At 33.3% G+C, this 27,278-nt stretch overlaps 1 long non-coding RNA gene across 2 annotated transcripts; it reads right to left on the minus strand.

Moving 5' to 3' along the window:
• Positions 1-279: 279 nt before the first annotated feature.
• Positions 280-23,944, minus strand: LOC116568505. 2 transcript variants are annotated; one of them, XR_004276653.1, is made up of 5 exons: positions 23,921-23,939; positions 22,040-22,095; positions 19,052-19,152; positions 14,492-14,557; positions 280-369 (listed from the first exon to the last, which is right to left on the minus strand). It is a non-coding gene; the product is annotated as an uncharacterized LOC116568505 (long non-coding RNA). The 2 variants fall into 2 exon arrangements; XR_004276652.1 differs by lacking the exon at positions 22,040-22,095 and having other exon boundaries at positions 23,921-23,944.
• Positions 23,945-27,278: the final 3,334 nt, after the last annotated feature.

The raw sequence follows: 27,278 nt of genomic DNA on the forward strand, positions 1-27,278 counted from the left end.
TCCAATTGCAGAACTGTGAGAATTACAGGTTCCTTCAGATCCCTCTCAGCTATTTTAAGCATTTCCTGTTAGGAAGGGGTTTCTAAATGCTCCCAAGAATAACTCCTTGGGATTTTATGAAATATATAGTTACACTTTAAGTGTACTCCTCCCCTGCCAAATCTAGAGACAAGTCTATGGGAGCTTAACTCAGGAATCATTTTAGTGCGCACTATTCGGGGTTTAATATTTCTGTCTCTCCTCCAAACCTTGTAAGATGTCTTCTACTCTCTTCCCTTAGGAAGAGGTCCTTCCATCAGGCATCTCCATTTCATATATGCTGGTCCACAAGCCGGATCCTGTAGACTTGCTATTGCAGGCATACTGATACTACAAAACAAAATTTCTAATTGTGTTAAAAATATACATAAAATCTACTGTTTAAACCATTTTTAGATGTACAATTCAGTGAAATTAAATACATTCACATTATTGTGCAACCAATACCACTGTCTATTTCTGGAAATTTTCAACATCCTAAATTGAAACTCTGTACCCATTAAACAAGAGTTTCTTCTGCCCCGGAGCCCCTGAAAAGCACGCTTCTACCTTCTGTCTCTATGAATTTGACTACTTTAGGTACATCCTATAAGTAGATTCATACTGTACTTGTCCTATTGGGTCTGGCTATTTTGCTTAGCATAATGTCTTCAAGGTTCATCTATGTTGTTACATTTATCAGAATTTCATTCCTGTTTAATGTTGAATCATATTCCATTGTATGTATAGCCAATTTTGTTTACCCTTTCATCTGTCAGTGGAAATTTGGGTTATTTCCACTATTTGGGTATTTTATGAATAACACTGTTATGAACCCTGGTATACAAATATTATTCAAGTCCTGCTTTCAATTTTTCTGGGTATATACCCAGAAGTGAAAGTGCTGGATTATGTGGTAATTTGAACTTTTTGAGGAACCAGCATAGTGTTTTCTATAGTGGTTGTACTATGTTTCATTCCCACCAGTAATTCACAAGGCTTCTAATTTCTCCACGTCCTTACGAACACTTGTCGCTTTTTGATTTTTGAGAATAGTCACACTGATGGCATGAAGTGATATATCATTGTGGTTTTGATTTGCATTTCCCTAATGATTAGTGATATGTGTTTTTTCATGTGATTTTTGGTGTTCTGATATTTTAAATTCATGCTACCATACCTAAGTTTAGCATAGCTCTATGCTAGCATTTCCATGTATGCTATGTAGAGAAAGCAGTAGATTTAACCATCAAACTGAAGACCAAGAAAACAAGATCCTGGTTCTTAAACTGAAATTCATTTCTAACAAATTCCAGGAAACTTAGTAGGCAGAGCGCTATCCTAACATTACTGAAATCAGTAACTTGAAGAAGGTATACCATAAAATAAATAAATAAATAAATAAAAGCACCCCCCCCCCCCAAGCCATCCTAGGTTGGAAAACTGGAGATTCATCATATGCAAAGACAAAATTTTATAAGAATCTTTCTTATAATAGTAGAACTAGAACTACCATATTTTGAGTCCACTGAGAATACCTCTATGTGAATTGCCAGATACCTTGATCTTGGACTTCTCAGCCTCCAAAAGTGTGAGAAATAATTTTTTGTTGTTTAAGCCACTCGAGCTATGTTATTTTGTTATGGCAGCTTGAACCAACACAGACCTTCCTGTATGAGCAGATTTTCATGTGTAAAAAATATCTAATGGAATATTTGCCAATTTATCTTCAAAATAGGTCAGTGTTATGCTGTAGGAAGATGATTTGTGACTTTCTATTACCTGTCTTGAATTAATACTGGTTTTCTTCCTCAATCCCAAACACATCACTGAGGGAATATTCTCACTTCTATCTAGTGTTATAGAAGAGCAGCTATATTTCTGCCTTATACCATTGTCTTCACCATTTTGTAGCATAATGAAATAACTGTAAACTAAAATCAGATAATTTACCTGATAATTTACCTGATTTTTAAATTTAAGTATGTAAATTGTCAGTGTTATGTATTATTGCCATATAGAAATAAAATATTTCAGGTCATTCCACTTGCTTTGATTTTCTAAATAAATTGAGAAGTAAATCCCATAATTCAATGTGCTTATTTCTAAATTTATAGGAAAATTTAGTATATAAACTTAAGTGATATATTAAATTCTTAACAATTTCTCTCTCTACATACTCATACATATCGGGACAGTCTATGAATAATATGCAAATCAGGACTAAAACAAAAATAACTTCTTTAAAAGGAGAGAGGGTGTTTTTGTTTCTATTTTCTATTTCAAAACTCAAACCAGTGGAAGATTTGTAATTATAAACTATAAACATTGTTAGCAAATCCAACTGATAAATGTGAGACCACACAGCTCGAGAAGATAGTTTGTTTCAAGAGTTATCATAGTTGTCATTGATTGTTTCATTGGCCTGTACGCAGTGGCAGTTTGGTCAAGGCTCTATTGATAACCGCTGGATTAAAAAGATATCAATAGTTGGGTAGACACAAACACTTGCAAATTGAGAACAAAATATCTTTCCAATCATTTGTAAGGGAAATCTTGCAAATGGTGTGTTTTCAATCCCAGGACCAGTAGAACTGTTTAACAGGGGTTCTGCATCTCTAGACATATTCCGGTGAGAAAAAAATCTGTATGGATCTGATGAAATATTACAGATAGCAGATTTATCCTCAATATATTTCAAAGAGCTATTTTAAAATATTTCAAAGCATGTGACTTCAGAAAATAAAAATATATTAAAAATAAGAGATTATAATACTACAAACATTTTGTCTTTTGTTGATATATTTCCTCACAAGTCAAAGATCTCCAAGGCTTTCATTATAATATAGGTTTTTAGCACAAAATTTCAATGACCTTTATTGCAGCTTATTTACCTGAGATTTAAATATATTTCAGGGGAGAGTGATTAAATAATATATAACTAGCTTCCCAGTAGTAATAAATATTTATAGAAAGTACTCTCATTTTGTTCACTACTGATATGCATGCTCTACTTACTGAAATCAGACCAAATCTAATGTCCTTCTTTGGAGCAAAAGGTACTTTACACTTAGCACTCTTTTACTAAAGTGGAAATTCACACCCATTTTGCCTGCTGAAAGCATTTGAGAAAGGAAGCTTAAAGTTATCCAAGTAAGTGCCTTTTCGTTTCTTTTTCTTTTTTCTAAATATCTATCATCCACTCCTATGAGTTGTGGGTGTACAAAATTTAGTATTTGTTTATAGTAAAAATAATTCCATCCACCCTCCGTCCTGGAGGTGCCAACTCTCAGACCCTCCTCCCTTGGCCCAGGCTGCCCACCCCGGAAGCTGAAAATAGGATATTTAGATCTAAAAAGCTCTACAAAAAAACTAGAGTTAAAACAAGATTTCATGGACTTTAATTCCCACAGTATTTAGCAAGCTTTGAATTTAATCAACATTATAAAACAGTTTATGTAAATGTCTTCCTCAGTGAGAAAGGAGGAATAAGATTTAATTTAAGGTATAGAGAATCAATTTAGTTGAATACAGTTTGAAAAAGACTGGACTTTATTCAAATCAATTATCTCCGGGCTAAAATAAAAACACCCTTTCTCTTGTGGACTATTATGCAAAACTCTTTGACTTTTATATGTATTGTGAGGCTATTTTTGACATAAGTAGATATAAAAACAATATAATTTGAATTTATTTAGTGTAACAAAAAGAGCTATAGAAATTCCAGAAGAAAAAAGCTATTGAGATACAAATTAGTTTGTAAGAAAACATCAAAAGGACAATTAATTCATTCTATTGAATACATTGTTTTTAAGTCTCTATAATAATTAATAAATTAAATTGCTTTTAAAAGGGATTATAAATGAAGTCTATTAACTTTTTATTCTAAAGTCACATGTAAGTATTTGAGTCGGTCCATCTTGTTAGCAAACCCAAGTTAATTTGAAAACTAGAATATTTAATATTCTTGTGTATTTATTGCAATGTCAAAATTTCTTTATAATATCTATAGATATAAAAAGGCTATTAGATATTGAATTCTTTTATCTCGCTTAGTAACAAGGGTTTACTTAGACTTTCCACTTAGTAAATAACATATGTTTTTATTTGCTTACTTTAGATTGGACTGAAATTTATAGCTATGTGATGAGATTAAACATGGAGAGTTCCACAAAAATAAAGCTTTATTTGTAGCATTTGAAAGTACCCTCTTCTTATTTACATGATAATATAAAGGGAAAAGATAGTATGTATACATACATATGTATTTTTATATAAAATATATAGATCTATAATATGTAATATATATTTTAACAATAAAAAATATATTTCATAGGCATATATGTATAATCTTTATGCAATCACTCTACTGGTCAATTCCAGAATAAGTGAAGCTTTTAATGGAAATCTTTGCAGACTTGTCTAAATAGTTGTTTATTCACACATTTCTTCATAAAACATTTTATGATCTTCCTATGTGCTAAGCAGTGTGATAGTAACTAGAAGTTTATAGTCATCTTCATTTTTCTTTGGGAATATATGTATGTATGTATGTATTAAGATTCTTTATATAGGAAAGAAATGACCTCTTTATGATGTATTGCAAATGACTTTGTTCCCTTAGCTTATCATAGGCATTTGCTTAGGTATGTCATTGATTCACATATACTTGAATTATTGAGTATTTGACTTCTATTTAATTGAATTCATCAATCATAGTTTGCCAATTATGGATTCTGAATTTTAGTCATAGGAGAGATGGTTGTTTGAGAACTTGAATAAATAGCATGTCTAAAACAGTTAATGTAAAATTTAGATACATCATTTTGTGAGTATCTAAAAAAGATGATCATTATGCCATAAATGCAAAATAAAACAAAATGAAAACAAAAACAAATATATTGTTTTGAATTTCTATTTCCCATAGAAATGAAGATAAGAAAAAAATAAGGAAAGGGAAACATGGAATAATAAAATGATTTGTTTTTTTGTTTTTTTTTAAACTCCAGAAGCATCACTGTTCTATAGAAATTCAAGACCAGAAGTGTTTGTCAATTTTTAAGCATAAGCACTTTTAAAAAGTGAGAAGACTGATCTTTAACTGCCAATTTTAAAAAGACTAGGTTTTTCTGAATAAGGAGAGTGTGTTGCCCTGTTGCCCCATCACTTTCATGGAATATACAGGAAACCTCTTCTTGAATCTGATTTGCCACAGTAAAGCAGTTTTCGAAGCCTGACTCTGTTACAGTCATCACAGTTTGCCTGACACTGCAGCCAGCCTTGTCAGGCGTCCAGGTGCTAAGCATTCTTCACAGTATAAAGCAGTTGACAAGTTGAAGATAACCAGAACTTTTGCAGAAGTCAAAAATGTGGTTTCTAGCCAAGACAATAAAAGGAATGTCTATGTGAGTGACAACTCAAGACACCAGGGGTGGGTGGTTAAAATGAACAGTCCCCATTAAACTGTTTTACAGTGACAGAAAATGTTTGCTTTTTATTAGTGGTGTGTGTGTGAGTGTGTGTGTGTGCATGCGTGCGTGTGCACACACACTTATGCATGGGGGTGGGGTACTAACGTCTTTCAGTAAGGAGAAATATATCATTTTTATCTAAAGTTTTGCTAAAAATATGACACTCATGCAAGCACAATTTTGTTCCTGACGGTAGCTTGCTTTGCTCTATTCAATCTACATTCCTACTGTTCATTAGGAAGCCATAAATAGATCAGTTTATACAAAGAATAACACAGTTATTTTTTTTCAAGCCTCTTTGAAAAATATTTACTTTAATTGTCTCTCTAGGTTTGCTGTAGCATTGAAAGTGTTTGAATATCCAGTGCTAATGCAGAAAAGATTCTGTGCCAGTTACACCATTAAGATACTCAAAACCCTGTATTCTGATAGAGTGGGTAGTGGAGAGCCTGGGGAATTTGGAAAAATCATTTTGGTAACCAAACATTTGTGATTTTAAATGGAGAAGCTAAAGATTGTTTAATGTTAAGAACTTCAAGACAGAACATCTGAGCAAGATCAGGCATATTATTATTGAATTCCACCCCCTAATTCATATTATTAAACTCTTCAGATCACTTTAATCTTATAAATCATTAAATCACTTCCAGTCCATCCCTGACGGCCCTCTCCAAACATTTCTAAACACACTTATTGCTCCCTATCTATCATTTGCATGCTTTTGAGAAATGTAATGCCTGTTCTTCTTGGATCCAGTATGTCCATATTGTTGATATTTAGGAGAGAAGATGAAAAGTAAGAAGAAAAATATCTGTAACAAATCCTTTGATATTCTGATAATTTCCCATGTATGAAAAAAAAATCACATGCTCAGGCATTTAAGAGCTAAAGTACAGTATTATAGGTAGACTCGAAGTTCAGATATAGTAGAACTTAGTCTTAACCTAACAGCATATCAGTTCTTAACCTTAACATCATATCAATTCAGAAATAACCCTTAGAAAATTGGGTGACTCCTCCAAATTAAAATGGAGTAAACACATTTTACATACAAAGCAGTACCTATAATTATATTACTGACCTCCAAGATTTAGACATGAGTACTGCCCTTGAACTTATTAATTCATACCAATGGGCCATTATTGAAAAATAGTATTTATACATATTGTGAACATTTTAAATAGTCATTTTATATCAAATCAGTGTGTATTATAGTCAAGAAAATACATTATTTGTATCTTCTTCACTAAGGTTGATAATCATCTTAAAATGAAGCAATTATAGTAAAGTAATTTGAGCATTAATTTTATCTGACCACAGTTCAACAAGCCAAAAATTTACTAATGCTACTTTCTCTTTTCCTGACAGTTGTGTCATAATCTCTTAGGAAGATATTGTAAGTCAAAGAGTGATTTACATATTTACCCATCTTCTTGGATGGATGTTTTGAGTTCATAAAATTTGTTATAGATGGTTTAAAAAACACATCCCATAGAAACTAAGGAAGATATATGTATTCAATTTTTAGGCAAGAGAAGAGATAATTAGAGTTAAGTTGGGAACATCCTTTTTTTTTAAAAAAAAAAAAGATTTTATTTATTTATTTGAGAAAGAGAGTGAGAGAGAGAGCATGAGAAGGGAGAAGGTCAGAGGGAGAAGCAGACTCCCCATGGAGCCGGGAGCCTGGTGTGGGACTTGATCCTGGGACTCTGGGATCATGACCTGAGCCAAAGACAGTCACCCAACTAACTGTGCCACCCAGGCACCCTGGGAGTATCCTCTTAAATATAATTTTATTACTGCCACTTAAAGACTACACAGTGACTTGATCAAATTGGCTAAGGACAATTCTTCGAGGTAATAAATATCTCCAATGGTGGAGTTTTCCCCAAGGGTAGTATGAAAAATAAATATTAGAAATTACTTTAACTATACTCAGTTTCACAATCTCTTTGTCAAAAACATCACAGGTCAAAAGACTTTTTTGGCTATTTTGTCTAATGAAAGGAGAGACTCAAATTGATTCAATATAAAGCTTTCATTTATCTGAAGCACTTGAATCATCACTGTGACTCCCATTTTTTTTTAAGATTTTGTGTGAGACCCACCATGTTTTAAATTTAAAAGATAATTTTGTTGTGTGAGAATATTATTTCTGCCTGAAAGGACAACTACACATATTTTTTGGAGGATTAAGATGTACCTGTGGGCAATACTTTGGAGGCAGGAAGTCAACAGTTTATCTTTTCTCCATTTTGGCTATAAAATGACATTTTCCGAGTACCAGCAACTTATTTAGCTGTAAGTCTTACTATAAGGAAAAAGGTGGTTAAATCTCATGGCTTAAATGGATATGGTTATTAGGGACAAATTAAAAAAAACTCAGAAATTATAGGATATTCATATATCCAATTCTTACTCTAGAGTAGCTATTGGCATATGAGAAATTTAAGGGTATTTGGCCTTCAAACCCACTGGCCCTCTGAATGGACTTCTACTTCTTTTTCTTAAGCCGGATACTTAAACCTGTACTACTCTCTAATCTGTTTTCTAGCAATATACAGAGACTTAGATGACTAAATATTTGTCCTAGCTGTTATGGGACCATAAAGCAAGTAGATAGAGTCTTGGTATTGACAAAATTTCTTTTCTAATAGAGGAGAATGTTATAATCTAGATAAATATAACTAAGTACTATCAAACCATAGAGTCAGGAGTAATTTATTTTAATTGGGATTGCAGAAAACTTCACAGAGAAGGTGACATTTGAGCTGATCTTGGAGAATCAATAGAATTTGATAGATGGTGGTGGGTGGTAAGTGGGGAAAGACACAAGAAATATCCATGAGATGCAGCAGAATGAGCCAGCCATTTGCATGAATTTGAAATTGCAGCAGAGCTTTGTTGTAATTTTTTGTGATCTATACCGGAAATTAACTGTATTCATTAAAACTAAAAATCTGATAGTTTTCCACTTAATAAAGTAATACTCTAGTATAAGAATTAAGATAGTTTGGGTTTTAGATAAATTTCACATACTGTTACTGAGTATCACTGTGTCTCTGTTTTATAAAAAGATAACAGAAAAGTTTGAGTGCTCAAAATTTAGTGAGTATTAGGATATTAGAAAAAAGTTAGGGGCCCCTGGGTGGTTCAGTAGGTTAAGTCTCTGCCTTTGGCTCAGGTCATGACCTCACAGTACTGGGATCAAGCCCGGAATGAATCGGAATGAATCGGGCTCTCTGCTCAGCAGGAAGTCTGCTTCTCCCTCTCTCTCTCTGCCTGCCTCTCTGCCTACTTGTGATCTCTATCTGTCAAATAAATAAATAAAATCTTTAAAAAAATAGATAAGAGCTTTTTTCATAGTATATTTGATCTTTTTTATAAGTCTTTCAGAATGTTTTTTAATATTAAATTTCTACTTTTCTACTTTTTTTGTCTTTTATATTATCAGGAGAAGCAAATTGGCAAATATCATTGAGTAAAAGAAAAAAATATATAATTAGCGTCTAAAACACACATAAGTTTGAATCCTATATGCTAAAAAGAGTGGCAACGATCAAAGTCTGATTTTGAAAATAAAATGATAGGAAATAGTTATTTATATTTATATCTTATGAGAGAAAAATCCATTCATCCTGCTTGATGTCATGTTTACTCTTTAGTGGATGAGATCATGGAAGGTGTGTGACAATCTAGATGAAAGCCCAATAAGGCCATGTGTAAAATGCTGATGTGTGTACTCACTGGTGTCAACAAATTATGAAGAATGTGTACAAGAGCCATGGGAATGATTGAGAGGCTGAACATTCAATTTCATGATAAAGTATCACAAGAGAATATAGAGAGATTGAGTAAACAACATAACTGCCTATGTGAATATCAAGAACATAATCCTGGTAAAGAAGTGAAACTATCTGGCTAGCTTGAGAGACGATTGTTAGAAATGATAAACCAAACATGATCTGATGAAGCATTTTTGTCTTAATTTTTATATAACCTGTTAAATGAAAATTAATAGCACATTCGCTATTTCTACTGATGTGATTAGAGTTGGAAATGACAAATATTTGGCCATTCTAAGCCTTTAGTTCCTTGTTGATGATTTTGAGAATTTCACTAATATATCTAGACAATTAATGTTCCTGAATCTTCAAAAAGGAGCCATAATCAATTAGAAAGAAGCAGTCTGTTTGGTTAAAAATGTAGTACATGTGCACATGGATCATTTTACTCAGTCTCTCAAATATGTACATGTTGTTCTTAATATAATATCTTTTCTTGTGGATATAACCTTATTAGAATACTAATCCCGATCACTAAAATTTAATTTTCTATGATTAAAATTTATTTCAGATGGGAGTTTTCTTAAGGGTAAGCTTATGTGTACACTTAATAATATCCAGAATCATTTTCACTTTTTGGTATCTAATTTTGTGAAATCATCCATATGTGGGACACATTTACTTTTCTCTATCTGATATAAATGTAGTTACCATAGCATAATGACAGATAATTGTCCTCAAGGCATTACAATGGTAGGGTCATTAAAAACAGTTCCTTAAGAAAACAAAGTGATATTCGAACATTCCTCTTTCCTTTGTTTTCTAAGTTGTGTCATAAAATAAATGAAAGGGTAGAAAACACAACCATAATCTAGACATTTTTTAAGACTTTATTGATAAAGAACTTCATTGACAGTTTATCAACTTGGAGTTGATGAGTTGTTTTGCCATGTGTATGATACAGTCATATGTCTGATATGCATGGGAGATACAGCATGAAAATAGATTGAGTTAGGTAGTAGAAGGAAGGGATAAAGTGAAAAATGAGAAATGAATAATAAAGACATCAATACCGGTAAAATAGAGTGAGTAAAAGAGAAGGGAAGATGTATAAGTCATCAATTTTTTTCTCAATCTATTCATATGGGAGCTTGATCTCCCAGATTAGAATTTTAGCATTGACATTTTTATATCTTTAAAGTAACTTTTAATCCACCTTCTTAATTTTAGGCACTACAAGAATACAATGCAATAGAATTTTTATCAAATCTTTCAGACTTCCTGGTTGTAAAATAGGAAGGGTAAATAATCTTAATCAAGCATCTCTGATCTTTTTGGGGGTAATTTATATAAGGATAATTTATATATACTTACCATACATGAAACTATTTCCCTTGATGTCTTTTGGGTACAAGTTTACATAATAGCACCTCAAAGTCTCTTCCAACTCTAAGATTTTGTGACAACTTAGGAATTTCTAAAGGAACTTTTTTTTTTAGAATGGACAGAAAACAAACAAACAAAAAGAAAACATTCACTTAGACTCAAAATATATATACATTGTATAGAGCATTTTATTACAAATATACCTATAATCAATATGTTGCCACTCTTCCTAATTAAATCTCAGATCATAGGAAAGTGATATTAGAAGTGACTAGTTATAATATAGGTAAGTATAAAGATAAACCTTTTTTGCATTTTATATAATTTACTATCTTTTTCCACTTCAAGAAACAGTTCAAAGGCTTTTATCACAAAGTTCATAACCCCAAATGCTCAATAAATATTTAAAGAGAACTAGCTAATGCTAGTAATAAAGTTCTTCTAGTTATAAAACCAGCAATTTTGGCCTCCAAACTGAACTATCAGATGTATTTTAGGTATTTACAATCTATCAAATTGTTTATGAGTATCTGCAAAATAAGAATGATTGAAAAAAAAAGAAAGAAAGAAAGAAAGAAAGCACCTTAGAAACAGTCTGGAAAGAACCTTTAAGACTAGAAGACTAGGAAAATAAAATTTGTAATGTACACCAGAGATATTTTTAATCTGTTCAATATATTGTGCTCTAAGATTGGTTTTATTTTAGAAATAAATTTGCTGTATAAAAGTTTATAAAACATTCTATATATTTTGCACTTACAATTTCAAATGTAACCAGCTAACATGACTTTTACTTCTGTTAACACAAAAATGCTACACAGACTTTTTTTTTAGTTTTCTAATGTATGGGCTATCAGTTTGCCTTTATTCTTTTCTCTAGTTTTTAAGGTGAATTTTATAACTAGATCAAGAAAATATAAAGGCTAAAATTCTCAACTCAAATTCTGAAGACTTTTCAACTTATGATGAAGTTGAAGTAGATGTATATAGAGAAAAGAGAGTTGAAATGTATTTGGCAAAATGAGAAATTTTGATATTCTCTAACTTTAGAGATTGTATGGCTGATAGTCTTGGATTAGCTCATTTGACATAAGTAGCTATGATTTTTGGAACTATGTAAATTACTTAAATGTATGAAAAGTTACTGTGTAGAGAATCGAAAACAAGGAAAACAAAGATAATCTTAAATGTTACTGCACAATATTGGTCAACCTGGAAAATCATATTTAATGTCTTCAAGAGATATGAGTTAGGCAGATAATCGAAGTTTGTATCGAAATTTGGTCTCTGGGGATGATTGGCTCAGCTGGGTGATTCCCACTTTGGACCTCTCGTACGTACCATTAGGTAGCAATTACGTGGAGGCTGAGGTTAGTGAAGACATTTTGCACTTATTTCTGTGGTACCCGAGCTGGCATGGCTGGAATTCCTGGGGTCTCTCTCTCTGTGCTGGTTTTATGAGTTTTAGTCAAATAGGCAATTTCTCTTTCAATATCATTCCATTAAATCTTTGAGCTTCCTATTAATAGTATCAGAGTTTACTACATGAAACAAAAGTCACAACCAAACATTTTCTTCAGAAAGATTAGTATTTTGGGTCTTGCATGAGGCTGTTGTGGAGCAAATCCCTTGAAATCATTAAAACCCCTATTATTTAACAACAACAACAAAAATTCAGTAAGGTACTTGTTTAAGACCTTAAGGTCTTTCGAAAAGCCTAAATTTGCTATGAGGCAGCACCTTTGACCTTAATAAAGGACCTTCTTGTCTCATTTAGGATTTTATCTTTGCTGATCTCTTAGTTGGAGAATATTTTGTTGTGGATAAGAAGGATTTCTTATCTATATCCATATCTAAATTATGTTAAAATGGGATTACTTTTTCTTTAATGCATCTTTCTCTTTCATATTATGAATGTCTAGAAGAAACAAGGTAGAACTTTAAATATTCAGTGTTGAAATTTTCTTAATTATCCACAAGAGAATTAAGATCCGTTTCTGTTTTCCATATTTCCACCGATTAATTTCTACAACAATTGTTTCAGCATATAGTAGGTGTCTTTCCTTCACTGTCCCTTAGGCCCTCATCAATAATCTCCTTGAGTCCCTTTCAGTTTTTAATAACCATTTCTTCAGTGTCCTCCTAGCTCCTGGCCATGGCCTGGTATAAAAACAAATGTCACACATTTTATATCTTTTTTTCATGCAACTACCCCACCTCTAGGAACCAAATTCTGTTCCAGTTATTTATTGCTGCATAATGAATTATTCCAACATTTAATAGCATATGACGACAACCATTAAATTTTGATAAAAATTCTGTGGGTTAGGAATTCGGGCAGGTCACAGCAGGGATGGCTCATCTGGGGGGCCTTAACTAGAGTAGGTTAATGGAAGGAGATGGCTAGGACAGTGTAAATAGAGCCGTAAGTTTGTAGCTTCTTTTTCTTTTTTTTTCCCCTTACCCTTTTGTGATCTGCTGGAGTTGGAATATCCAAGATGATTTCTTTACTCACATGTCTGGCAGCTGGGCTGGGATGGTTATTTTTCCATATGGTCTTTTTACCTGGCTAGGCTGAGTATTCTCATAGCATGGTAGTCTTAGTTTGTTATTTTTTACATGGCTATTGTGATAAGTGAGAATTTCAAGAGTCTAGTATAAGAGTTTAGGGGTTTAAAGGCTAGCCTTGAATTCATGAATCATTGGTTATATAGGGTCAGATCAGATTCATTGTTGAAGGATACTATACAAGGATGTGTATATCAGGAGACACAGTTCATTAGAGGGCTATTTGGAGACTTAATTACCACAATACCTATTGCCCAAGTAAAATATGTGCCCAGAGGCCAAGCAGACGACAGAAATTATAAAAGCATTTCTGGTAAGCTGGAATTTAAAATTAGGGTAGAATCCATGAATCTTAATTTACTTCCACCATTGTATAATTTTCATATTCTCTCCATCATATTACATATCAACATTCATTCTATTGGGATTTGTGTGAAGCCTTAAAGATCTATGGCTATTTTAGGGTGCCTGGGTGGCTCAGTGGGTTAAGCCTCTGCCTTTAGCTCAGGTCATGATCCCGGGGTCCTGGGATCATGCCCTTGCATCAGGGTCTCTGCTCAGCGGGGAGCTTGCTTCCCCCTCTCTCTCTCTGCCTGCCTCCCTATTTGTGATCTCTATCAAATAAAATAAATGAAGTCTTAAAAAATATTATAAAAAAAGATCTATGGCTATTTTATAAACATTTTGTAAATATCAAGCTAAGAAATGTTGGGATTTTTTTCCCTCTGAGGCTGTCTTAAAATTTTTCTGATTATTGTTACAAATATTAATGATTTGTAAGATAAGAAGAATTTTAATTCAATTCGAAGACTCAATTACGATCATTTCTTCTTCCCTTCAACTTTTTATACCACGTTGTTCTACAGATGACATGTATGATTAAAACTGAATCGTTTTGAAATATATTTGAAAATTCTGGCCCTATTTAAATTTTTTTATTGCTAACCTCAAGCTTAAAAATATTGGCTTTTTCTCTTAGTTAACTCTGAAAAACTGTCATAGACCAAAACATATATTGGGAATGCTAAAGAGATAAATATTTTCTGTATGTTAAGACTTAAGATTTGGAAAGAGTAGAATCACAAGGGACAAATTGTGTGGATACTGATACTCTGTTAGTAAAATAGAGACTCAAAATGCTCTTTGAGTATGTCATTATCAGCTGAGACATTCTGGGCACAGCATGGAACACATACTGTGACTAATGATCCTGAGGATAAGAAGTGTGGAACAGTGCATAAAATGGTATTTGAATACACAAACCTTATGTCGCCCATCAAATCTGAGCAGGAATATTGTGTCTAGGAACATGAAACAGACCACCCGTTCCTAGGGTCAGGGAACCGGAAAAGAGAAGATAAGATAATGAATTAAGAAGGAAAAAGGGAGACAAAACACAAAGCACAGATGGCAAATGAAGTATGAGATAAAGGGAGAGGATGGCATGGATGCTCTAGTTACATGGTTTTGTTTTTCACGTTTTTAAGTGAGTAAACTAGGATAGATTATTTTAATAGCCTGGTCATAGTTTGTTTTCCTCCCCCCCCCCCCCGGTGTACATCAGTTCAAATTATTTCCATATTGGAATAAATGGCACTGGTACAGATACAGGTGCGGGAAATGGTTCTCTGCTAGCGTTTCTATAATTCAAAACAGAAACAATCCTTCTCCATCCACCTTCTCCTTTCCTTCTTTGGGTTCTTTAATATCTTCTTCCAGGTTTCTCCAGATTATTGCAGCTCCAGCTGCAAAACACACACTGAAGAGAGCACATCCATTGGGAGAAAGAGAAGCGGACTATTACCATGTGACCTCATTGCGAATCCTTCTCTTTAAATGGAGACAGAGCTCTTTGTTTCCTTCCTTCCTTCCTCCCTCCCTTCCCTCTTTTTATTTTCAGTTCATTTTCCATTTTTTAAAAGATTTTATTTATTTTAGAGAGAGTGAGAGATAGAGGGTATGTGTGAGCAGGGCGAATGATGGAGGGAGTTGGAGAGAATATCAAGCAGACTCCACCCTGAGCTCAGAGCCCTACATGGGGCTCTATTCTCATGACCCTGAGATCATGACTTAGGGTGAAACCAAGAGTCAGATGCTCAACTGGCTGAGCCACCCATGCACCCCTTATTTTTATTCTTGGCTACCGCTGGAGCACATTTCTGGGGGACATGGGGAAACACCCATGATGCACTGTAAGTGTTCTCTCAGGAAGGGTTCTCTTTGAACAGAGGTTACATTTAACAAATGAAACCAATCCTGATAATTTGTTTTGTAAGTTTTATTTCCATTAGGTTTGAAGCTTAAAATCTAGTCCTGTAATGTGTCTATTCGTAGTTTAGAGCAGAAGGCATGATTAAAGAGAATTTCCTTTTGATCCTCAATGTTTGACAGAGTGAATGGTCAGGACCACACAAGATTAGGCTGAAGTTGTCGGAAATAAATTTTTAGAAGGGAAATGATGAAGCTACTTTCCTACAAATACGAATTTTTGGAACTATTTCCAGAAAAACTTCTACACACCTCTACAGTATTCTTCTACAAAGACCACACCTGGAAATCTGTGTGTTTTGCTCAAGGCGTTTTGCTGGAGAGGTATTTGAAAGGTATCAGAGAGATAAATGAAACCACCTGGAGCCCATTGCTCCAGAGGCAATCACGTGCCTTCCCGGCGAGGGAGTTATGTTCGCTTTACTGCAGCTGTCAGGCAGCTACTTTGTTCTTTACAGCTCCTCTCAAAACAATATCGATCAAAAGGTGTCAATTAGGTTTTATAGGTGGCAGCAGCTCCACTTTTATGAAGAGTTGTTATTAAATATATGTGAATAATATTGGTAATGCCTATTTAAATATTTATGAGGGCAAAAACATGACTCAAGTCCTAGAGGAAGATAAAACTGCTCACAAAATCAGGAAGCCTTGGGCAGAACAAAAGTACCTCCAAGGTGTTAAAAAGTTATTTCCTCACCAAAAAATATTAAGGTCTAAGAGGAAACCTGGGAGAAGAATGATCAATATGAAGCATAGAATCAAAAAAGCTTGAGCAGCTCTTTTAAAATTGTTGTCATTATGCAGATTCCATAAAATGTGCAGAATATTTTGAATCTGCTTGCTCTTTAGATTTCATGAACTTATAAAAACATTATGTGAAATAGAATTTGGAGAATCCCATGCTAACGATAATCATATATTTCTTAGGTGGCTGACTGAGAGAGACAATATTATTTTTAAAAGTGGTGTTTTTAGTGCTTCAGAGCCAATCATTTTTTTTAAACATTAAAAGGAGCCTTTTGTTGTAATATTTGTGCATACTTATTGTAGAAAGATAGAAAAAATAAGCAATAGTCAAAAAGTAAACTCTGTATTATGACCTCACAGATATTTTCACTTCTAAAACCTTATTCATGGGGCACCTGGGTGGCTTAGAGTGTTAAGCCTCTGCCTTCAGCTCAGGTCATGGACTCAGGGTCATGGGATCAAGCCCCGCATCAGGCTCTCTGCTCATCGAGGAGCCTGCTTCCCCTCTCCCTCTGCCTGCGGCTCTGCCTCCTTGTAATCTCCCTCTCTGTGTCAAATAAATAAATAAAATCTTTTAAAATATTTTTAAAAATAAAACCTTGTTCATGTCCTAAATGAATTCTTTCTATATTTAATCTAGATTTAGACGTATATATGTACATACAAATATATACATAAAATGAGCTCAGACTACCATGTTATTTTGCAACTTCGCAGTTTCCATTGGCAGTAACTATTTCTGCGTGTTAACAGGGTATTCAACTTATCAGGATATTCAGATTACCCCAAGAGCTCTAATATTTGGTTTGGGCAGACAGGGATTCAATACAGGCTCATTTGTTGCGTTTATTTGTTATGTCCCTTATGGCTTTTTTCATCTAGAATAGTTTTTGTTGTTGTTGTCATTTAGTTTTCATTTCAAAGACTTCAAAAAGCCTGGGCTGGTTTTCCTGATGAATGATCTGTCTTCATGTCTTATCTGATAGTTTCTTTGAGGTATCTTTTAACTTAACTTCTCTAACCCCTATATATTCAGCAAGTGTGAATATGGATCTACAAGCCCAATGGATTCAAGTTATTTTTTCCCTCTAGAATGCGTTCTAGATGTTATTGTGGACTTCATATTTTATCAGCCCAGGAGGCTCATAATATATGCCTGAAACACCATGATGGATGCTGAGTTTGACCACTAAATTACAGTGATGACTAATGCCCCATAGCAGCACTGTTTGGTACTTTCCTGTAGAATTTGAAAGCAACACATGCGATTATAGTTGGGTCCTGCATAAATGTCCAATTCCTCATCTACTGACTGCATAATGGTTTTAACATTGCCTTTGGTCTTTTGACCTTGCTGGTTCTATTTTTCCAGCCTAGACCTTTTTTGTTTTAATGTAATCAAACTTAACCATCTTTTTAAACGTTTTCTGGATTTTAATTATTTACAGAGGCTTCCTCTATTCCAAAATTACTAATGATTTTATAGTTTCAAAAAATTTAAAGTATTTAGATCTTTATTCCATTTGTAGTTTATGCTGGTATATGATATGAGGCACAAGACTAACTTGATCTTTTGTTTTTGTTTTTTGTTTGTTGTTTTTTTCACAAGTTGTACCCATTTGACCCAACACCATTTATTAAAAAGTCTTTAGCTCAGTGATTTGAAAGGCTGCCTTTAACATACACTAAATTTCCAAATGTGCATGGTTATATTTCTGGTTTTTTTGTTTCATTTCCTGTCTTTTCATATATCAATACTATTGATTTTGGGGACCTTATAATACAGTATATTATCTGGTAAGACTAGTCCTATCTCATTTCTTTTTCAGATTTCCTCCTGCTGTTCTTACTTAGATATTTTTTTCCATATGAACATCAGAATCTATTTGTCTATTTCCATTAAAATACCTTATCTTTTCTAGTTTATTTTGAATTTGTAAATTATTAAAGATAATTGACATCTATAAGATTTTGTTTCCTTCTATCAAATGGCATGACAAATCTTTCCATCCAAGTCCACTTTTGTGCCCTTCAAGAGTGTGTTAGAGTGTTCTTTATGTAAGAATCAGTCCTTTCAAAAGGACTAATGTCTGTTTTATGTTTTATTACTCCCAAACCTGTAATTTGGAAAGCGTGTACATATATATAACCTGACATTAATACTTCCTCCTCTTTCCGATGGGCTAGCATACCTTTATAAAACGTCTTAATTTCTTCATTTCCTGCTGTTTCCTCTCTTTTTCATGTGTGCTTTGTCCTAACGTATCATTGCCATTTGCTTTTAATTTATTATATGTTTGAAGCAAGACCTTCCATCAATACCTATGTTAACTCTCCTCTATGTGTCTTCTTTTTTGAAAGACATCTTTATTTTAAAATGAGGCTGAGCCATGTTTTAAGTCATATAAACTCTATTTTGGTGTTCTTAAGATACAGACTTGACAGGTTAACTTCAGAATTTAATATCTTAAGATATAAATTGGGTTTTTTTTGTAACAAAGACGTCCGTACATATTTAAGCCTCCAAATAATACTTCCAAAAGTTAGTAAGTATGCAGTGGGTAATAAAATAAACTTGGCTCATCTATTGTGTCTGTTGTTAGAGAATCTGGAGCTACTACTAAAAATTAACAAATGTATTATAAAGTAAAAATATGGACATATTAGTAAATTTAAATTTTTTTTAAGGAAAACAAATAGTACAAATACTGAAATTAACTTTAATGTTTTCAGTGTTGATCCCTTTTAGTTGATCTGAGAAAAGAAATACTATTCTGGAGGCAAATCATAGACAGAGGCAGTGCTCACCTCTTGATAGCTGAAGTTATTCATGAATGTCTATATCTCCTAGTTCTCTGTAACACTGTATATAATAGAACATTTCTGAGTTCTGGAGAAACTAAGCTATTCTAGAAGGATTGGTAGGAAAAAAATCAATGCCAAATGAAACATTTAGTAGTAAGAGAAAGTAGACAAAAATAAATAAATTTTTAAAAATAAAAATAAATTTAAAAATTCTTTGTGAAACAAAAAATGTTACTGAAATAATCTAATTATCAAATACAGAAAGAATAAAAATATATGAATTAAATGAGACCAACTATAAAAACTAAACCACCAATTATAGCAGAAAGCATACTAAAACCAGTATGAAAAATCTAAAGTAATTAGCAAAGAAAAACTGACATTCTTACAGCATATAATTTTAGAAATATATGAGATCTCTTTTTCAGGTAAAGAAACTAATTCTGAGAAAGGTGAAGGTTACCTACTGAGAAAATCCATCTTCTTATTTGAAAATAAGGATTGAAATTCAAATTATCTGAAAATTACTCTAAAATACTTTTTACTAATATATACTTTATGATTTAGACATGTTGCATATTAATAGTGCTAAATGTCATGAGAAAATTTATGCACAAGTAACTAATTATATAATAGATTTTTGATGTAGAAAATTACATTTAGTACTTCTTAAAAAAGCTTAATTTATTTAAGCCAAGCATGATTAATATAGTATTGTTTTCAACTTTTTCCATTATATTGAGATTTGAGAAAAGGCCACCTTATAAATTCATCACATTGTAATGAATAAGGTACGAAAATTAACAACACTGAAGGAATCATATTTTTTTTTAAGATTTTTTATTTATTTATTTGAGAGAGAGAGTGAGAGAGAGATAGCATGAGAGGGGAGAAGGTCAGAGGGAGAAGCAGACTCCCCATGGAGCTGGGAGTCCGATGTGGGACTCGATCCCGGGATTCCGAGATCATGACCTGAGCCGAAGGCAGTTGCTTAACCAACTGAGCCACCCAGGTGCCCCTGAAGGAATCATATTAATAAATATGATATTCAAAGCCCAAGATGTAATATATGTTTAGAAACAAAAATTTATATTTTCCTAGGGGAGGGAAAGGAGCCTGCATGTTCAGGTTCTAGGTTTATGAAGACATGATATTTAATATAATTCGGCAATATTTTATTGGCCCAGGCAATATTTTATAACTATAAAATCACTTTTTGTATAAGTCCCTTATATTGGCTTTTGAAAAACTTTACTAATATATAACCATCATAGAAATATAACTAGGAAGTACAAAATAAAAAGAGTAAACAGCTTATAATTTACTCAGAGATCAGTTTTTAACATTATTGTGTTCATCTTTTTAGACACAAATGTATACACTTTTGGTCCTCTAAATAAGTTTATTCATAAATACTGTTTTGTAGCTGTGTTTTAAACTTTTTTTTCATTTCTTATTTCATCTATGTTGTAATTTCTATTTGTAGACCATTTAGATTTTCTTTCAATCATTTCACATTATAAATACTGACATGAACACCCTGTAGCTGTATCTTTATCAACTGTGCTGTAATTATAGTTGCCAAGGTGGCTAATATACTTCCATAGGCTTTTAGTATTGCTATTGTTTGTAGATTTCAGGAGGTGAAATTATTGTCTAAAGTGGAAGTTTTTGAGAATCCTTGGCCATGCTTAACTGGAAGGCTTTGGATACTTCTTTAATCAATATATTAACTTATTAAGTATTATATATAATAAAAGGCATTGCATATTAAATTATGTCATGTAACACATAATGACATATGTGCATTTATTTCACATAAAAAACTATTCCAAAGATTACATATAAGGCTAATTTTACTCAACAAAACTAAGATGGCTTACCATATTTTTCCCATGCAGACTTCTGAAGAAAAATTAAGGAAACTTTCTACTGATCTTTACATATTCTTTCTGATATTGTAGAAAAGCGAATGGAAAGGAAATATTCAAAGTAAAAGGTCAAAGTTTTCTACCACATTAACCAAGACTCCTAGGTTTTTAAAGTAGTAGGTTAGCAATAAAACTCCTTCCCAAATGGGCTATAGGGATTAAAACAGTAAACAGTAAATGAGTGGGTAAACAGTTGTGTTAATCTATGAGCCACTGAAATTAAAACGTTTAATCTTTTTTTTTACTTTTGTGATTTACTAAAGCATTCTTGTTAATCTCATTGTTATTACAGCTATTTTATATATCAGAAACTAAAATTGTATGTTATTAATTGAATTAAAAGATTTAGATTTTAAAACAAATTTAAAATGTATCAATACTTGAATAAAAATTCTGGTATCTTCAGATTATGAAAATAAGATCATTTCTATTGGAATAAAGTGAATTATATCATACTGCAGGGAGCTCTTAATGTCTTTGATGAAAGAGATCTGTGTATTTTTTAGGTCATCTGACATGATTTTAGAGATCCTTGAATTGACTTAAAATGAAGAATTGGTTTAAACAATTGGAAATACAACTTTCATCACAGGTTACAACTTCCTACAGCTTTGAATAATGAAAAATCCTCTTGTTATTGATTAGTATGAGAGTTTATTAATATTAGGGAAAGAAAAAAGTATAATTGGATTCATTTTAAAAAGAAAATTGCTGAGAGAGGGGAGGTATGTAGATTGTAATTGCTCTAATTCTAAAGAAATTTAAATTCTTCCAAATGCTTAGTAAAACGAAAGGTGGCTTCAATTTAATGTGGAAAAATCCCATTATAACTATGTCTATTAAAGCATAATAGACATATGGAAATAGCTTGTGACTCAACTAAACTTTTATATATAATACAGTTACGGTATTCCTGTAAAATGCCAAGATCAAAAGCAGTCATCTACTATATTACTTAGGATCTTTTGCATATACACATTATCATTTAAGATTACAATTTATTCAGAGTGGCTTATATTAGAATTAATTTTAATACTCAAACAAGCTTTCTTCTACTTACCTTTTTGTTGGCCACAGGGGCTGTCCTGTGCTATTTTAGCTGATGTTAGTTAACTTCTAAAGAACAAAAGATTTTCTTTGTTTAACTTATTTCATAGGGCTTAAGGGCTTTACCTACACACTTTAAAGGGATGCTGAGATTTCTAGTGATTTAATGAACAATTATGCAGTGTGACTAAGTCTCACTAAATTAGAATGAGTTAGGTTTCCAAAATCTGGTTGAAGGGATATTGAAACATTACATTTTTTAACTAATATGTTTAGTTGTTAAAGACATGGGAAAAAAAAAAAAAGACATAGGGCTATCACTGCTCTAAGACTATGACTCTGAGAAATTATTATTTATTTTTAAAAGGTTTTATTTATTTATTTGAGAGAGAGTGAAAGAGACAGAAGGAGCAGGGGAAAGGGCAGAGGGAGAGAGAGAAGCAGACTCCCCGCTGAGCAGGGAGCCAGAGGTGGGACTCCATCCCAGGACTCTGAGACCAAGACCTGAGTCAAAGGCAGACGCTTAACCGACTGAGCCACCCAGGCACCGGATAAATTATTTTTAAAAATAATTATGATAAAATGCAAAGGCAAAGTAAATTTTTAAATGACAATTTGATTTACTGGAATAATTACAGAACTATAATTTGCCTTACTATCCTCTAAGAAACTATAACCTCAAATAAGATTTTGTGAATATTTTATAATAATATTTATGAGACTGACATGCTACCTACTGCACTAACGAGGAACCTTATAAAAATATTTAAACAAAAGGCCCTTAAATTAAGATACCACTATAGGATTTACATGTGAAAACATGTTACCACATGAAAAATTCCATCCTAAAATTTCCCCCCAAACCTCAAGGGTTATCCACTGAGGCAACAGCACAGGTTATGCCGTGAAAGTCTGTGGTGATGAGCAGCCTGGGTCCATTTTCCTCTTTGGTATTGAAACCATATCCAACCCTCCAAACTTTCAGACCCAGGAACTTGGAAACATGCTGAGGCTCCACTCAGGCAGGAGAAATTAAAAACATAAAAGAAAGAAAGGAAAGAAAAGTATGTTCTTCACATAGAAGGGCTGCAAAAATTTGTGTTTATTATCATTTTAACTGATGCTATATTGAGAAATAAAATTACAACATAGAGTATGTATAATAAATATATTAGTATAGGATAGGTTGATTTAGTCCCGTTAATACTCCTTTGCTCTGAGCCCTGACATATTGCTGAAATTCATTGCCCTAAACTACATGAAACCAATATTCTCTCTCTACTTGCCCTCCATACACGTTGCAGTATTCTCTCCTATTGCAGCCTCCTACCTGAGCTGCCCCTTTGACCTCTAATAAATTCTTCCCATGGCAACTAGACTTTCAGGTCCTTTATCTTTCCATTTATCACTCTGGTTCAAACTCCTTTAATGGCTTCCCATCACCCTTAAACTAGCATTTCCAGATAAAATATAGGGTAAGTGTTACATAGTAAGTAGAACTATTGTATTATTGTAGTACTTGTACTGGATATTTTATAAGAAAAGTTATTCGCTGTTTACCTGAAATTCTAATCTGCATATTTAGTTGTTACTATGTCTATACTTGACAGATTCACTAATTCTGTCCCCCAAATTTAACCCACAAAGAAAATCCTTTTTGCCGGACTACAAACCTGACTCATTCTAGGACCTGCCTACCTTGGCTGCTGTCATCATCCTATACTAGTCTCTACCACACTCTTGTCTACCCCTTGTTTGACAAACTGTAGTTTCACCCATTGGCATATTGTCAAATCAACTTATGGTCTCTACCTGCATTAAAAGAGAGAGGTAGAAAAAAGAAAGTACAGTAGTCTCCCCTTATTGGTGGTTTCATTTATGCAGTTTTATTTACCTGTGGTTTGAGATACCAGTGGTCACTCACCATCCAGAATCAAATGATCCTCCTTTATTCATATAGTCACAAGGTCAGTGGGAGCCTCAGTCTGCATCACAATGACAGGTCATTTACCTCACTTTATCTCATCACATAGGCATTTTATAATCTGATGTCATCACAAGAAGGGTGAGTACAGGAATATTTTGAGAAAGAAGAATAGTTTGAGAACAAGCACATTCATGTAACTTTTATTTCAGCATGTTATACTTGTTCCATTTGTTATTAGTTATTGTTTTTAGTCTCTTACTGTGACTAATTTATAAATAAAATTAAACTTTATTGTAGGTGTGAATGTGTATGAGAAAATATAGTAATGTTAAGGTTCTGTACTATCTGTGGTTTTAGACATCCACTGGGGGGCTTGGAATATATCCCCTCAGGATAAGGTGGGGGAGCTACTGTAATTGAAACAGATCAAAGTGTGTAATAGGTAGGTAAGTAAAATGTTTCATAAAACTCTTAAGTTACGTGTGTGTGTGCGCGCGCGCATACGTGTGTGTGTGTGTGTGTGTGTCTGTCTGGGTGTGTACTAGATGGCAACATAAAATTAGTTTCTTACTGTGGGTCAGAGTCACATACTTTGAAAGCTACTTACTAGCCATATTGCCATTCATTCATTTCCTCAAACATGAAAGTGCAACCACTTTCCTACTTCTGGGCCTTTGCAAGGCCTGCTTTCTCTGCCTGGTATAATTATCTTCACAATACCTTATTATCTGGCTCCTTGTCATTTTTTGGTTCACAACTTAAATGGCACTTTATAAAGAGTCTTAGCACAGTGGCATCTGTTGGATATGGAGAGCCTGCTTGGCCTTCCTCTAATGATCTGGGGCTGACAAGTATTTCCAATTCAGTCTCTCTCTCTCTGTCTCTCTCATTCACACACACACACACACATACCCTCAATTTTATTTGAATTTATAATCAAAGAAAAGTTCATACTTTTCTGAGTAGGTTATACATAATATACATATCATGTAATGTCACTTTTTTTGAGTTATATGTCAATATCCCTCTTTGTTAAACACAGTCTCATATAATGAAATCTAAGAATAGGAATCTGCTTCCTTAATGATTTTGGTTGATCTAATTATTTATATATTTGTTACAGTGTACAAGTACCTGATTATTGGAAAGTGGTCTTCTGTGGGGTGTTCTGTTTTTAATCCACAAGGGTGATTCACATGTCTTAAAGTGAAATAATTTGTAGAAATCTGTTTTGAGGATCAGAGAAAAACTCTTCTTGAATATGCTTACGTGGACTAACGGCATTGATTTGATTCTAAGTGATACTTATAAAAGCCTTTGCATAATGTCACTCTTTTCCATTTATACAGACTTCTAAAAAATGAGCATGCTTGTCTTCCAGCTACTAACAACAGATGTGCTTAGCATAAAATATCAGAAGTAGATTTTGCAGACTGTAGCTGAGATCTAGTAAAATTGGAATAAAAATTGGCCTTCAAGAGAGTGGTCTGCCATTTTCTTCTGCAAACCTGTTTCTTATTTTCCTTAGAAGTGAGGAGGAAAGGAAGAGCTCTCAGTCATGCTTCTGCCTGGGTACTGCCTCTGCTTACCATCTCATTCAAGAACTTTTACAAGAAAGTTCAAATTGGTCCTTGTCTTAAAGATCTTCAAAAAAAGGTTTTTAAAAAGAGCAATCTCTTATGCCACTTTTATGTGAAGAAGTTTTAAAATTCAAATGCCTTTGTCATAGAGAGGTATCAGCCATTAAGCATCCCTTTAAATTTTTTTTTAAAAATTGCTTTGAATGTAAGTAGGAGCAATAAAGTAAACTGAAAAGCATACGAGATTGCCTCTTTTAATTTATGACAAGGAGGGTTGCCTGGTTGGTTCAGTCACTGAGCGACTGCCTTCGGCTAAGGTCATGATCCCAGGGTCCTGGGATTGAGCCCTTTGTCCCGGCTCCCTGCTCAGCTGGAAGCCCGCTTGGCCTTCTCCCATTCCCCCTGCTTGTGTTCCCTCTCTCACTGTCTCTGTCAAACAAATAAATAAAATCTTTTAAAAAATTTTTTTAAAAAAGTTTTTATTTATTTGACAGACAGAGATCACAAGTAGTAGGAAGAGAGGCAGACAGAGAGAAGAGGAAGCAGACTCCCCTTGGAGCAGAGAGCCCGATGTGGGGCTTGATTCCAGGACCCTGGGATCATGACCTGAGCCGAAGGCAGAAGCTTTAACCCACTGAGCCACCCAGGCACCCCAAATAAAATGTTTAAAAAAAAAAGTATGACAAGGAAAGCTACTGCACATGCTTTTAATATTCATAAGCACTTTTTAAAATTTTATATTCTCTAAAGCCACAATTTTCCTTTTAATAGCAATGGTGTGAGGTTTTCAAGTTTTGAAGAGCAATATTTGAATTTACCATGATGTTGTGGTATATTATATTTGTGTTAATAACTTTGGAAGTATACTGGTTATTAACAACTTATATTTCTATAGCATTTTGCAGTTTCTGAAGCAGAAATTTATTCTATTAAATTCTAGAATACTATTTTTCTAAAAGCTTTGTAATATGTTTTGTTTGTGAATTAACAAACTAAATTCAATTTTTACACTATTAAAAAAAGATCTCTCCAAGACTTGGTATCTTTCCCATTAACTTTTTTAGTTGTCTTTATTCAATTCTAATATGAAACAATAAGCTCTTTATTAAATCTCTTAATCATTAGAAAGCATTGTGTAGCCATTTTGCAAGCAGATAAAAATAATCTCTTCTTTGTTTTTTCTTTTTCAGGATTGCTTTGACTAGTTGGGTTCTTTTATAGTTCATACATATTTTGAGATTGTTTGTTCTAGGTCTGTGAAAAATGCTGCTGATATTTTCATAAGAATTGCTTTAAATGTGTAGATTGCTTTGGGTAGTATAGCATTTTTTAAAAATCTTTTTAAAAGATTTTATTTTTTTTAATTTTTTATTTTTTATAAACATATAATATATTTTTATCCCCAGGTGTACAGATTTGTGAAAATCACCAGGTTTACACACTTCACAGCACTCATCATAGCACATACCCTCCCCAATGTCCATAACTCCACCTCTCTTCTTTCAACCCCCCTCCCCCCAGCAACACTCAGTTTGTTTTGTTAGATGAAGTGTCACTTATGGTTTGTCTCCCTCCCAATCCCATCTTGTTTCATTTATTCTTCTCCTACCTCCTTAACCACCCATGTTGCATCTCCACTTCCTCATATCAGGGAGATCATATGATAGTTGTCTTTCTCCGCTTGACTTATTTCGCTAAGCATGATACCCTCTAGTTCCATCCACGCTGTCGCAAATGGCAAGATT

This window comes from Mustela erminea, chromosome 11, assembly GCF_009829155.1.
Source record: "Mustela erminea isolate mMusErm1 chromosome 11, mMusErm1.Pri, whole genome shotgun sequence".
NCBI classification, from domain to species: Eukaryota; Metazoa; Chordata; class Mammalia; order Carnivora; family Mustelidae; genus Mustela; species Mustela erminea.